Source organism: Globicephala melas, chromosome 3 (assembly GCF_963455315.2).
Source record: "Globicephala melas chromosome 3, mGloMel1.2, whole genome shotgun sequence".
NCBI lineage: Eukaryota > Metazoa > Chordata > Mammalia > Artiodactyla > Delphinidae > Globicephala > Globicephala melas.
In genome coordinates this window covers 160,950,583-160,967,078 of record NC_083316.1, presented here as the reverse complement: position 1 = coordinate 160,967,078, position 16,496 = coordinate 160,950,583, and positions in this window count along the sequence as shown.

Here is a 16,496-nt window from a genome sequence, read left to right as displayed (position 1 = left end):
TCGGTGCTATTATGAGGACCAATGCTCAAAGTGGATTTTGTTCTTGAACAGTGTCCCTGTAGATTTGACGACATTTATTGGCTTGAGGTTTGATGTTTTTTCTTTCCCTAATAGATTTAAGATTTCTATTTAGTGTTGAAAAACTGCACAAATTTGTATGGAACAAAGCCTAAGAAAATGAAAAATATAGATTGAATAGTAATCTAAATTAGCCCTAGAATATATGATAGAGGAGGGAAAATTTTGGTGCCATAATTTCTCTCTTCCTGGTGTTGGACTTAAATCAGTTGGAATGTATTTTTGTACCACAATTTAAGCGTCAATAAAGGTGTGCTTAATTCATTGTCTAGTGACATTCAAAAAAAAAAAAGGAAAGAAGACACAGTCTTGGGGCTGATCAGAAGACCCCAGGAGGCCCTGCAGAAGTGCATGAAGGGGCTGGGCCATCTTTGCTACAGTGGCTGCACCAGCACTTTCAAGCACCTCCGACATGCTAGGTCCTTCCTTCTGAGGCTCACAGAGGTTCAATAACTTGCCCAAGTTCACAGAGCTGTAATCAGGATTCGAACCTGTGACCCTCACAGTCTAGACCAAATGCTGTTCTCCATTTTCCAAGGTTGTGCAAATGTTGACTCCAGTCTTACATCCCATCCCTACTGCCTGGCTCTCTCCACTTAAGCCACACCGACCATTTATCAGATTCTCCTGCAGTGACCTGCCTCCCACCATCTACTCTCTTCGTTTGGAGCATTCTTCCTGCCTGTGTATCTTTCAGATTCAGCCCGTGGATGGTGCGACTCAGGTAGCCCCTTCCATATCCACCCGTTGGAAACGATTCCTTAGTACTGATTCTGTCTTTTCTGTAGGTCTCAGTGCAATGCCTAACCACACACAAAGTTTGTGACGGTCTGATTATGACTTCCACCACCAGAATACAAGCTCCATGACGGCCAAACTGGGTCTGACTTATCTGACTTACTTACCCAAGCCCAACGTTCCACACAGTACTTGGGCACAAAGTAGGTGCTCAATAAATATTAATTGCATATATTTGTTATGCAGTCGACACTTATGTAGCACTCACCAGGGATTAACTAAGTGCTTTAAAGGTACTAACTCATTTAATACTGAAACCAATTCCATAAAGCAATTCCACAAATTCCATACGAGATCAATATGACAGCCCATAGCCCCAACTGACCACTTGAAATGTGGCCCGTGTGACAAAAAAACAACTTTTAATTTTGCTTAATTTTAATTCATTTAGATTTAAAAACTGATCCTCAATTCAGTTATTAGAAAACTTTTAAGTTTGTTTGGGACAACTTGGGGATGGGAATCTACACTTTCAGCTATGAGATCAAGTATTTCCAACAAAAATGTGGCTAGTCCAAACTGAGATGTGTTGTAAGTATAAAATATGCACCTGATTTTCAAGACTTGGTGCCGGAAAAAGAAAACTGTAAACTGCCTCATTAATATTTTTTAAAATCTTTTTAAAATATTTATTTATTTATTTAAGCTGCGCCAGGTCTTTAGTCTTTAGCTGAGGCATGTGGGATCTTTTAGTTGTGGCATGCATGCGGGATCTAGTTCCCTGACCAGGGATCGAACCCTGGCCCCGTGCATTGGGAGTGCAGAGTCTTACCCACTGGACCACCAGGGAAGCCCCCCTCAGGAATATTTTTTTATTACAGATTGAGATGATAATATTTTGGATAAATTTGGTTGAATAAAATATATTAAAATTAATTCTACTTGAGTGTTAGTCTATTCTGGTTGCTATAAGACTGGGTGGCTTATAGACAACAGAAATTTTTTCCCCATATTTCTAGGGGTTGTAAGTCTGAGATCACAGTGCCAGCATGGCCAGGTGAGGGCCCTCTTCCAGTTCATAGATTTCTTCTTTTTTTTTCTTTTTAAAAAATAATTAAAAAAAATTTTTTTTGGCTGCACCGTGCAGCATGTGGGATCTTAGTTCCCAGTCAGGGATCAAACCCATGCCCCCTGCATTGGAAGTGCAGAATCTTACCCACTGGACTGCCAGGGAAGTCTCGTTTTTTTCCTTTTTTTAAAAAAAATTGAAGTATAGTTGGTTTACAATGTTAGTTTTAGTTTCGGGTGTACTGCAAAGTGATTCCGTTTTATTTCAGATTATTTTCCCTATTAGATTATTAGAAGATATTGACTATAGTTCCCTGTGCTATACAATGGGTCTTTGTTGGTTATCTATTTTATACTTAGTAGTGTGTATATGTTAATCCGAAACTCCTAATTTATCCCTCCCTCCCACTTTCCCCTTTTGTAGCCATAAATTTGTTTTCTCTGTCTGTGAGTCTATTTCTGTTTCCAGTTCACAGATTTCTTATATCCTCGAATGGCACAAGAGGCCAGGAAGGTCTCTTTTATAAGAGCGTTAATCTCATTCATGAGGGCTTGGCCCTCATGATCTAATCACCTGCCAAAGGCCCCCACCTCCTAGTATGATCACGTTGGACGTTAGGATTTAGGATTTCAACATATGAATTTAAGCCTGGGTGGGTGGGGGTAGGGGGAACACAGCCATTCAGGCCATAGAACTTCTTTATTTTTACTTTAAAAAAATACGGCTATTCGAAAAATTTAAATTACACACGTGGCTCACATTATATTTCTGTTGGGCAGTGCTGTATTATAATTACCCTCATTTCTCAGAGGAGCAAATCGAGGCACAGAGAGGTTAAGTAACATGCCCAGCGTCCTCCAGCTGGTGAGTAGCAGAGTTGAGATCTGAATCAAGAACAGGTGTCTCCACTACCATATGATTCAGCAATCCCACTCCTGGGCATATATCCAGAGAAAACCGTAATTCGAAATGATGCATGCACCCCAACGCAGCACAATTTACAATAGCCAAGACATGGAAGCAACCTAAATGTCCATCAACATGGACATGGAATGGATAAAGAAGATGTGGTACATATGTACAATGGAATACTACTCAGCCATAAAAAAGAACGAAATAATGCCATTTGCAGCCACATAGATGGACCTAGAGATTGTCATACTGAGTGAGGTAAGCCAGACAGAGAAAGGCAAATATCATGATATAGCTTATATGTGGAATCTAAAAAAAAATGGTACAAATGAACTTATTTACGAAACAGAAATAGAGTCACAGATGTAGAAAACAAATTTATGGTTACCAGTGGGGGAAGCAGCCGGGGTAAGGGGGAGGGATAAATTGGGAGATTGAGATTGATGTATACACACTACTGTATATACAATAGATAATTAATAAGGACCTACTGTATAGTACAGGGAACTCTAGTCAATACTCTGTAATGACCTATATGGGAAAAGAATCTAAAAAAGAGTGGATATATGTATAACTGATTCACTTTGCTGTACAGCAGGAACTTACACAACATTGTAAATCAACTATACTCCAAAAAAAATTAAAGAAAAAAAAAAAGAACAGGTGGCTCCAAAGCCAGTGTACTTAGCCACTGTCATGGCCCCCAAATTCCTCATACATCAGTAGGGAAAGTCTAGGGAAGGATATCTGAGGATCAGAGACCCCAGCCCCCCCACACCAGGAGGGAGCCCTTGCACCAAGGTTGTCTGCACTGGACAGAGAAAGCCAAGAGCTGAACAACACGTTTGGACTTGTCTGTCTCTCCCCGACAGATTCACATCCAGGGCGAATCTTCAGCTTCCTCCTGTGGAGCCCAGTCCCATAGCAAGAGGGAAGTATCTGCCAACATCAAGTGGAAGAAAAAGTGACGTGTGGAACAAAACACAATTGTGTTTCTGGATGATTGGGTTTAAAGTAAACAAAACTCTCTCTCTCTCTCTCTCTCTCTCTCTCTCTCTCTGAATGTGGTTGGCCCTAGAGACAGAGCTAAGGGTACCACCCAGCTTCCAGGGACACCTGTTATCAGCAGAAAGGTCATCAGCTGGTCAGAGTGAATACCTTTCCTGGGACTTCAGGGGCCAGCCTCTCAGGAAAAAGATAAAGAGGAATGTTACCTCTTTGCCTTGCCTGTGGAGTCCTCCTATTTAAGGCCACACTCACCTATCACTAAAGCCAAACTGATCTGTGATCAGAGATGTTCACACCCAGACTCACTCGTCCCAAACCTGCACTACACACCTAGCTGCTCACAGGTCCTCACCCCCCACAGGTATGCTCCCTCAGGGACACGTAGACTCAGAAACATACCTCCACAGGAATTTCACACAAACCCATCCCCTTGGAAACATACTACACTGTTATTTCTCTCTACAACTGCACATTTCAAAGACGTACACAACCAGAAACAGACGGTAGGAGTCCTCTGTAATTATTAAATCTACCCTGACAGATCACAAGTTACCCCATGTCTGTTACAGAAAACTCTAACTCAAAAAGATACATGCACCCCAATGTTCACTGCAGCACTATCTACAATAGCCAAGACATGCAAACAACTAAATGTCCATTGACAGATGAATGGATAAAGAAGATGTGGTACATATATACAATGGAATATTACTCATTCATAAAAAAGAATGAAATAATGCCATTGGCAGCAACATGGATGGACCTAGAGATTATCATACCAAGTGAAGTAAGTTGGAAAGAGAAATACAAATACCCTATGATATCATTTTTATGTGGAATCTAAAACATGACACAAATGAACCTATCTACAAAACAGAAACAGACTCACAGACATAGAGAACAGACTTGTGGTTGCCCAGGGGAAAGGGGTGGGGGGGGAGGGGTGCATTGGCAGTTTGGGATTAGTAGATGCAAAGTATTATATATAGAATGGATAACAACAAGGTCCTACTGTATAGCACAGGGAACTATATTCAATATCCTATGATTAAACCCTAATGTAAAGAATATGAAAAGAATATATATATGTAAAACTGAATCACTTTGCTGTACTGTAGAAATGAACACAACACTGTAAATCAACTATTCTTCAGTAAAATAAATTTTAAAAAAGAGTCAAGAAAAAAACAACAACCAAATATGTGGACCCTGTGTTCTTGTATTCAAAGAAACCAATTGTAAAAGCAATATCAGAGATAACAGGAGCATTCCAACATGGACTGGGTGTTTGATGATGTTTAGGAAGCATCATTAATTTTTTGATGTGTGACGATGGCAAGAGCTGCAGTGGGCGCAAGATGGCCCCAAATTCTTCCTCCCATCGAGAGGTGGGCTCAGCTGCGTGAATTGTTTTAGCCAACTCAGAACGTGGCAGAAGTGGCACCGTGAGACTTCTGAAGCTGAGTCTTAGGACATCTGTAGCTTCCATTTATGCGGGCTTGGAACGCTCCCTCTAGGAATCCATCAACCATGCTGTGAGAAGCCCAAGCCAAGTGGAGGAGAGTCAAGATGCTCTGGTCAATAGCTCCACTGACAACCAGCACCAAACTCCCACCCACGGGAGGGAACCATCTGGAAGGTCCAGTCCAGTCAATGCTTCACATGACTGTAGCTTCAGCTAACACTTTGTGGCCAGAAGAATTTCCCGCATCAGCCCAGACAAATCATGGGACCATGAAATGTTGGATGGTGGTTGTTTCAAGCTGCCACATTTTGGAGTTTTTTGTTTGCTTGCTTGTTTTTTACATAGCAATTGACAGCAGTAATAATGTTAACAAGCAAAGATAAACAAGTTCTCCTTGGGTACTGTTGGTAGGAAGGTAAATTGGTGCAGCCACTATGGAAAACAGTATGGCGGTTTCTCAAAAAGTTAAAAATAGCACTACCATATGATCCAGCAATTCCGCTTCTGGGTATTTATCTGAAGGAAATGAAAACACTAAATCAAAAAGATATCTGTGGGACTTCCCTGGTGGTGCAGTGGTTAAGAATCCGCCTGCCAATGCAGGGGACATGGGTTCGAGCCCTGGTCGGGGAGATCCCACATGCCGCGGAGCAACTAAGCCCATGCGCCACAACTACTGAGCCTGTGCTCTAGAGCCTGCAGGCCACAACTACTGAGCCCATGTGCCACAACGACTGAAGCCCACGTGCCTAGAGCCCTGCTCCACAACAAAGAGAAGCCACCGCAACGAGATGCCCGTGCACTGCAACGAAGAGTAGCCCCCACTCTCCGCAACTAGAGAAAGCCCACACAGCAACAAAGACCCACCACAGCCACACACACACACACAAAATAAAATAAAATAAAGTGCAAATTTTGTTTAAAAAAAAAGATATCTGCACACCCATGTTCCCTGTAGCATTATTTACAATAGCCAAGATATGGAAGCAACCTAAGTGTCCATCGATGGATGAATGGATAAAGAAAATGTGATATATATATATGTGTGTGTGTGTGTGTGTGTGTGTATACATATATATACATATATATACACATATATATATAATGGAATATTATTCAGCTGTAAAAAGAAGGAAATCTTGCCCTTTGCAACAACATGGATGGATCTTGAGGGCATTATGCTAAGTGAAATAAGTCTGACAGAGAAAGACAAATATCATATGATCTCACTTGTATGTGGAATCTAAAAACAAAACAATAACTCAGAGATACAGAGAACAGATTGATAATTGCCAGAGGCAGGGGGTAAGAGATGGGCAAAATGTGTGAAGGGGATCAAAAGATACAAACTTCCAGTTTTTAAATAAACAAGTCCTGGGAATGTAAAGTACAGCATGGTAACTATAGTTTATAATAATGGATTGTATATTTGAAAGTTGCTAAGAGACTAGATCCTAAAAGTTCTCTTCACAAGAAAAAAAAATTGTAATTATGTGGGGTTATGGGTGTTAGCTAGGCTTACTGTGGTGATCCTTTGCAATATATACAAATATTGAACCTTTATGTTGTACACCTGAAACTAATATAACATGTTAATTATGTTGCAATTAAAACGTAAAAAAAAATAAATTCTTACTCTCAAATATATTCACAGACATTCAGTCTCCTCAACCAAAACACACTTTTCTAACAGATACTCTACACAGGAACCCCCAGCTCCCTGAATGTACACCCACAAATAAGCAACACAAGGAACTGACCCCCAGATACTGAATGACCCCCAGGCAAACCGTAGCATCACTCACCCACTGATCAGCACATAGATTTAACCACAAAGAGGACAGAAGTTTGTATATTGACATATACCAATTCATGGACATGCCCACACTCCCTTAACTACCCATACATATGTACACCAAGATCTTAGTGAGGAGACAAATATACATGAGACCAAGGGCGTTGACAGACAAGCAGGGAATGTTCTGATCCCTCTCAAACTCTAGCCAGGGACACTTCACTCATTCATTTATTTATTCTTTCAACAAATACATATTGAGTGCCTACTGTGTGCCAGGAACTGTTTTAAACATTTAGGAAACATCAACAAGCAAAACAAAGATTCCTGTCTTGGAGGGTATCAAAAGTAAAAAGTCCTGGGATATCTTGTACCAGAAAGTAAGGAAGTGCTCATATATTAATGGGGACATGTTGATAGGACAAAGGAGGCATCCTGGAAGAGCTCCTATTGGCTAAAGCTGAGATCATTTGAGCATCAGCATAAATAATGATAGCAACCAATGATACTCCATTGAATGCACTAAGAATCAAGAGTTTATGCTAACATAAATTAATAATGAATAATATTTACCTAAATGAAGGAAAAGAGAAAGCTTTCCTCACAGTAGAATACCAGCCAATAAATGCAGAAGAAATGGTAGAGCTAGAAAACCAACATGTTGCAACCATCTGTTGAATAACAGATTCAACAAGAATCATCAATGTCTTCTGTGATGGTTAAGTGTATGTGTCAGTTTGACTTAACCACGAATGCCCACATGTTTGGTCAACATGATTCTGGATATTTCTGTTAGGGTGTTTTTGGATGAGATTAACACTTGAAATGGTAGACCAAGTAAAGCAGATTGCCCTCCCTAAAGTGGGTGGGCCTCATCCAATCAGTTGAAAGACTAAAGAGATCAAAAGCCTGACCTTCCCCCAACTAAGACAGAATTCCTCCTGCCTAACTAGCTTTGGAGCGAGACATGAGCTTTTTCCAGCCTTTGCACCCAAACTGAAACATTGGTTGTTCCTGCGTCTCAAGGCTTTCTTACGGGAACCACGTCATTGGCTCTCCTGGTGCTCAGACCTTCAGACTCAGACTGGAACTTATACCATCTGTTCTCCTGGGTCTCCAGCTTCCTGACTCACCCTACAGATTTTGGAACTTGTCAGCTTCAATAACTGTGTGAGTCAATTACTTAAAATCTCTCTTTCATTCTCTCTCTCTCCACTGAGCTCTATTCTCCTGTACCAGACTGCTTGACATCTCTTTGCGGATGCCTACGAGGCATCTCCAACCCTGGATGTGTAGAACAAAACTTCAGTTGAATGTTTGCTTCCACCTAAAATTCATATATTGAAGCTCTAACCCCCAGTGTGGTGGTATTTGGAGATGAGACCTTTGGGATCCATTTAGGATTAGATTAGGTCATGAGGGTGGGGTCCTCATGATGGGATTAATGGTCTTATAGGAAAAGATTCTCTCTCTTTTCTCCACGAAGGCACAGAGGAAAGGCCATATGACAACATAGTGAGAAGCTAAGAAGATAGCCACCTGCAACCCAAGGAGTGAGCTCTCACCAGACACCAACGCTGCTGGCACCTTGATCTTGGACTTCCAACCTCCAGAACTATTAGAAAATAAATTTTGATTGTTTAAGCTACTCAGTCCATTTTGTTCTGGCAGTCTGAGAAGACTAAGACATTCAGATTCTCCACTGCTGCCGAAAATTGTCTCTCTTCTCAGCCAAATTCATCACTGTGTCCTTAGCATCTGAAGCTGTCCTGGAACACCGTGAAGCCATTCCTCCAAGGAGTGGTAATCCCAGGGCTCAGCATAAAGCGTGGCATATAGAAGGTCTTTTAGTGCTCTGAGACTCAAATTCCAATATGGTGAGGGTATGTGGGGGTTTCCTCCCACACCTACAAGCAGTTCTCAGACACCAGCAGATTTCAACTCAATTCAACTCAATTCTGACACTATCTCCCCAGGGGTAGCATCAGGTTAAGCGTTCAGTTCTACAAGACTGCCCGCCTCCCCGCCCCCACCCCCTTCAGAAGCACAGTCGTTACCTGTGCTTCCAGCCAACTGGCTATAAATCAGAGGTTCCCATGACCCCTTTTTGGGGTTTGAGTAATTTGATAGAAATGATGGCACACAAAACTCAAAGAAATAGTTTACTTACTAGATCACCAGTTTATTATAAAAAGATAAAACTTAGGAACAGCCAGATGGAAGAGATGCACAGGCCAATGTATTGCGAAAGGATGCAACTTCTACTCTCTCTCCAGGCTTGCCATTTTCCCCAAATCTCCTCTGACCCAGAAACTCCAAACCCTGTCCTTTTGGGTGTTTATGGACACTTCATTACATAGGCCTGACTGACTAAATCATTGGCCATCGGAGACTGATTCAACCTCCAGCCCCTTACCTCTCCCCCTCTAATCAACAGTTAGGTGTCCTTGGCAACCAGCCCCCATCCTTAGGTGAGGACCAAAAGTCACCTCATTAACGTAACAAAAGACAACTTGATCACTTTCAACACTTCCAAGGGTTTTAGGAGCTCTGTGCCAGAAACTGGATGAAGACCTAATATATACTTCTTATTATAAATTACAATATCACAGAAGGCTAGCTGGGTGGTTGGCTGGTGACAAAGATTCTTTGCTTGACCAAACTTTAATCAGACTTCAGAAACTTCTCATAGCCGCATGTGTGCACTTCCTTGGAAAATTATATTTTAGCAAGAACCTCTCCGCCCTGATCACTTTCAATATCTAATGCCTAATATAGTAATATAATATAATAATATCTATTATCTAGCTGGTTTTGCCAAAATCCTCCTTGCCCCTGATGTTTCCTCTTAGTAATTTTTTATCCATTGACCCTGCCCCACCCCCATCCTGCTCTTTAGCTATAACTTTCCACTGGCCCATGTTGTTTATGGAGTTAAGCCCAATCTCACTCCCCGAGTGGAAAATTCATTCACAGTGGGCCCTATACCTGATAGTCCTCCCCTTGTGTAAAGTCTTTTTTACCACGTTTTAAAAATGTCATTAAGTATTTTTTTTCTTTAACACTGGCAGAATATATGAAGGAAGGAAGGAAGGAATGAGCAACCTTTCAAAAATAGGTGTGCCAGCCATTACCTTTACCTAGGGATGCTAAGCAGACTGGAGAGATAGATTGATGAATGGAAAGAAGAAACTAAAGTTCATAGTCAGCAATGAAAGTAGGTCTGGGAAAATCTGCCCCAGGGTAGGAGGGGAGGATACTGTGCCACCTTCCAATGCAGTGCTCTGCCTTAGAAATATGAGCCCCAAATGCCATATAGATAATTTAAAATTTTCTACTGTTAAAAGAAAAAATATTCCAACACTTGTTAAAATGGTGAGGACTACTTTATTTAATAGAAGAATTCCAGTAGGGGAGAGAGAACAGGGTTAACTCAGAATACAATAGGACAAGTGGGGATTTATAGCCAAGGAGTAGGGTCAGGGGGGTCCATGCACGGAAAAATCACTGAGGAGACTTCAAGGGGAGGGGGATTCCTCCTTAACTGGCCTACCAGGATTCTTGCTAAAGGTAGGTCAAAGATTTGTACAGCAAAGGTGAGGGATGAGGAAACTGATCAGATGTCAGGGATGATCAGATATCAAGGATGGGGGGATTCTTGATAAACTGCCTTAGCCAGATTCTTGCTAAGACTGGGCTAGGCAGCCTTGACAAGGATAGAATGGAAACAGAAAGCCAAGGTCAAGGTCAACTCAAGAAGAGGACTCCGAAGAGCCTGACTAAAGTTTGATCGAGAAGAGGGTTTTTGTCACGATTATGATATTAGTTCAAATGATGTGTTTTATTGAACCTGACATTTCCAAAGTAGTATCGTTTTGACTTAATATCAACGTCAAAAAAAGTGTCAATGAGAAATTTTGCATTCCTTTACTCTGTTTAATTTTTTTAACTAAGCCTTTGTCTCACGCTCGGTTTGGACCAGCCACATATCAAGGGCTCAGTAGCCAGGGGAAGCTAGTGGCTATCTTAGTGGACTGCACAGCTCTGGCAAATGGACTCAGACTGCAGATGCAGCCTAGAAAGAACACAAGAGCCATCAGAGGGAAGCCAGGGGGAGCCAGGCAAACTGGAAAGAGAGGGAGCTGCCCCCAGCAAGCTGAGAACGCTGGGCCAGGGATGGAAAGAAAGGATATTTCAACTCTAGAGACCTCAACGAAGGTACCAGGTGGAGAACAGCCCTCACCCTGAGGACCAGATCTGTTATTACCTCCCTCCAGGAGCTTGAACCCACCAACAGAAGACTTTTAGGCAGGAGATGTCAGAAATCCAATGACTCTGTGATTCTGCTTCCAACACACCCGCCTCAGGTAAATTCCTGGCTGGTTTCATTCCACTTTCCTTCTGTCACTCACTATCCCTTTAGTTCCACCTGTTGTTATATATTTGCATCTTTGTTTAATATCCGTCCCTGCTTCCAGAATTTCAGCTCCAGGAACATGGAAGACTGTGTCTGTTTTGTTGAACCAGAAAGAGGCTATTAATTTGGGTATATTTCCTATGTGCTCTGACTCAGTTTTACTGATCTGGAAAATGGAGATGAGCATGGCTGCCACATTGGAGGGCTGTAGAGGTCATTAAATGAATTAATATCTTCTTTAAATCCCTCTGTGCATGCCCCAACCATAATGAGCGCTGAGTAAAAAGGATCTGTAGTTATCTTTCTTACTTGCCCCTTCCCCAACCTCACACATCTCAACAGATCCAGGATCTCCCAGTTCTTCACCTTCCATACCTACCTGGCCCCAGAGCTTCCTCTCACAGGCCTCTTGGACCATCTGACAAGGATGGAGGACATTTCCCATCACTCAAGAGCAAAGCCACACTTTCCCTGCTTCCATGAACGTGATAAAAAGCGTATGCTTGTTCCTTTTATCTACTGAGGGTTTTCACCCCACAGACCCTTCTGAAAATACTAATTTGTGGCACTGCTTAATTTCTCTTCTCAACCACCTGAATTCCCTGCATGCACGTACCCCATTTCCAGTGACCTGTCCATCAGCAAATCCTTCAAGGTCTTTAAAATCTATTCACAAGTCGACCGCTTCTCACTACCTCCCAAGCCCAGTCATCATCCTCTTTCTCCTGGATGATCACAGTAGCCTCCTAACGGCCTCTCTGCCTTCTACCCTTGCCCCCACCAATCTATTCTCCAGGCAGCAGCCAGAAGAACATTGTTTAAAAATAAGAATCAGAGCACCATGGGCCAAGCTTTATGGCCCTGCATTTCGGTCAGTGTAAAAGCCACATCCCTTACAATGACCTATGAGGACCTATTAATTTATCTCCCCACCCCAACCCCCAGCCTGTGTCCCTCCCCTAATTCCTTCTCTCCCACTCATTCACTGTGCCTTACTCTGATCTCGTTACTGTTTCTTAAACTCAGTCCTGCCTCAGGGCCCTTGCACCTGCTGTTCCCACTGCCTGAAACATCCTTTTGCCAAATACCTACATGAGTCCATTCTCACCCCGGTCAGTCCTCAGCTCAGATGTCACCTCTTCAAGAACCATCCCTACACCCCTGTCACCCACTGTCTCTCTTCTCTTTTTCCCAAAGCATTAGTACCACCAGTCATGATATATTTCCTTGCTCGTTTGTCGACCCCTTCTTCTCTGGAACATCAACTCCAGGACGGCAAAGGCAATGTCCATTTTGCTCACCACTACATTCCCAGTGCAGTGCCTAGCACACAGTATGCTCGATGAATGTTTGTGGAATGAATAAATGATGGAAAAGGGCTTCTACTCAAATTCTTCTCTCCTGTCCTCTTTCTCCCCTTCACCCCAGATCTTTCTCCTCCTCTTAGCCACCCCCAAATGTCCTCCCTTACCTTTCCTCTCCTGCTGAAGACAGATGTGGACCTGGACCCGCCCCACGGACCTAGACCTTCAAACCCCACCTCTGTCACCTGCTGGTTATGTTTCTTGGCAAGTTGTTTAATCCTTCTGAGCCTTGGTTTCTCTGACTACCAAACATACACAAGTGAGCAGTTGCAATAATATTTCTTACCTAAATATGACTAATAATTATAAAGATATACATAATCATTAATCATAATAGTTATACCACCTCTTATATTGACCTCTGAATCTGTACTTAGCATATTATAGATAATCAATAAACATTTATTGAATGAATGAATGAAGGAATGGTTATTGAACTTTTGTGGGGGGAGATTGTGGACCCCAGTGAGAACTAACAGATACACACATAACATTACACACAATTCAAAAGACGTCAGTTTCCTTTCATAATTCCACCCAAAACCCTTTGCCAAAGGTTTTTCCCACCATGGGGAATTGTTTCTATTTTCTCAAGCATCACAAAGATTTCTTAGGCATCAGGGTCCATTCCTCCCTCAAAAGCTGATGTCACAGCCTCTCCATAACCTAAGGCAACGTTTACCACTCTCTCCTCATCTAATCTCCTGAAATTGGGGTCGGTCTTGTTATCTCTGTGTGGACAATGGTAATAATCCAACAGTATTATTATCATCAACAACAGATTTTATTGAGCACTTGCGATGTGATAGTCCCTGTTCTAAGCACTTCTAATCATAGCAATGCATTTATACCTCGAACAAGCCCCTAAGGATTTCTCTAAGTGGATGTTCAGGAGGAGAAGGGAGGCAGAGGGAGAGAGGAGGAGCCAGTCCACTCAGGGGAGAGAGACCAGTTCACATAGGGCCGTGGTCTGACTTTGGTGATGTCACACACCTTTGGAAGCTCTCAGAGGCCAAAGGCATCCTAACATCCTTGTTATACAAATTCTTCTGGAGAAGATGCATTGTCAGCACCAGAAATTGGCACCCATAGTAAGACCTTCCTTGAAGTAAGAGTTTAAGCAAGTCCCTGGCCCAACAGTGCTGCAACGAGGTCAGAAAGAAGGCACTGAGGTGCAATCCTGATTCCACCCTTGGCCAGGTGCGTGGGCTTCTCTGAGCCTCAGTTTTCTCATCTGTAAAGTGGGAATGACAATAATAAAACCTTCCTCCAAAGGTTCTCGTAAGGGCTTTGTGAGAAGGACCATGGGCATTGGTCCCAGCAAATGGTTTTTGCTCAATAGTTGTGGGCTGCTCTTTTGACTGGCATAAACCAAAGGGCAAAGGGCTTTTTAAAAAGCCAAAGGGCTTTTTAAAGAACTATATTGCTCTCTAAATGAAGCCTTCAAATCCTCAGTCTGTTGCTCAATTTGTGGCTGGTTCCAATCACTCCTTATAGCTAAACTTTTACCCCTCCCTTCGGTGCCACCCCCCCTTCACATACCCTGCATTCCAGCAAAATTGGCCAGTGCACCACAGGCCAGACACACCTGGTGATGTCTACCCCAAGACATTTGCTTAGCCTTTCACCTGAAGAGACCTCATGGTAGAGTGAATAGGCAACAGCATCAGAATTTAACAATCTTGGACTTTATCCCAGTTACACCTTGCAGATGCTGTTGATCTTTAGCAAGTGACAAAACCTCTCTGATCTTCAGTTTCTTCATATGTAAGTATAGAGTGGATAATTTACACTCTGTATGAATCTAAATTTGTAAACTTTACAGATTACGAATGAGAGTTAAAAGGGGATGGGAAACTCATCTGGACCAGGGATGTCTATTACTAATCATTATTATTAGTGTAAAATAAATAATAATATTAGATGCTAATTAGTGTTATTACATATAAGTATATAATAGATTATTATAATTATTATAGCATATAATTATACATAATTTATAACAGTAAATAATTATCATAGTAAAATAAATTTAATGTTAATAACTAGATGTTAATTAATGTTATATTATGTTAGAATATAATTATAATAATAGGTTATTATAATTATATATAATAATACATGATTATATAATTACATAACATTTATAATATATAATAATATAATATATTACATTTATTATATATACTAGGTATTTGTTGTATATATTTAATTATATATTATAAATATTACATAATATAATACATAATTATTAAATTATATAATATATTATTATATAAATATATAATAGTATTAATAATAGATATTAATAATTATTTGTATTAATAACTTATAGATATTAAATGCTTTTACAATGTTAATAAGCATTTACCATGTGCCAGGCACTGTTCCAAAAGCTCTACATATATTGTCATGGAATTCTCACAACAACCCTTTGATGTCAGTACTATTGTTAAACAAAGCCATTTTACAGATGAGGAAACTAAGGCAAGGAGAGGTAGAGTACCTAGCCCAAGGTCACACAACTAGGAAGTAGCAAAGCAGGGTTTTAAACCCTGGAAGTCTCACTCCAGAGCATTGCTCTCCAATAGACCACTGGAGATTTCAGCAGCAATAGACATGTTTTGTACCATCGATAGAGTAACCACCAGTCCCACACAGCTACTGAGCTCTTGAGAAGTGTCTACTATGGCTGAGGAACGTAATTTTTATTTTTATCTAATTTTTATTAATTTAAATAAAAACAGCCACATGTGACTAGAGGCTATCGTATTGAGAAGCAGACTTTTGGACCATTTCTCTGAACCACACACTTCACCTCCTGACATATAGTGTCTGTGATTGAACAAGCTGTAAGAAAAGCAAACTTTGTATAAGAAATGTGGAGGAATAAACTTGACTTCTATAAAGAAATACTTCTTGTGTTCCTGGGAATATGAGACTCCCATTTCCCACTTGACTTGGAGATGCTGACTCTAAACAAATATTTCACCTTCTCCTAAACTTTATTCCAAAGAAGAACCAGCAGTGCAACTGTGAAGAGGAGGGAAATTGGGTCCTCCAACTCAGCATCCAGGGGGCAACAGCGAGTGGTGGGAACAGAGGCAACTTGAAAACCTCCTTCTGCTCCAACTAAAGGAACAGGTGCTGCTCTGCTTCTGCTGGGAGGTACACCTATGATGGCTGGAACTTCAAGCTTTTTTAAAAAAAATTGGAAACCTGGAAAGTTTATGGACTACCAGAGTTTGAAATATTGAGGAATACAAATATTTTTAAGACACTGTGCAGCGAAGCAAACACATCATCTTTAGGCCTGAATCAAGGCCTAGGCCATCATTTCAAAACTTTTGATTTTAATTCCCTGGCGGTCCCGTGGTTAGGACTCCACGCTCTCACTGCCAAGGGCCTGGGTTCAATCCCTGGTTGGGTAACTAAAATTCCACAAGCTGCGTGGCATGGCTTTTGATATTAATCAATGGTTCTCCATCCTGGCTGTGCATTAAAATCTCCTGCGAAAGCTTTTTTAAAAGAAGAATACCAGTCTGGGGTGGAGTGCTGATGTAGAACTGTTTTCAACGCTTCCAGGCATTCAGATATGCTTGAGAGACCCTGATTTAAATGCCTCGACTCTTCATCCAATAAACATTTGT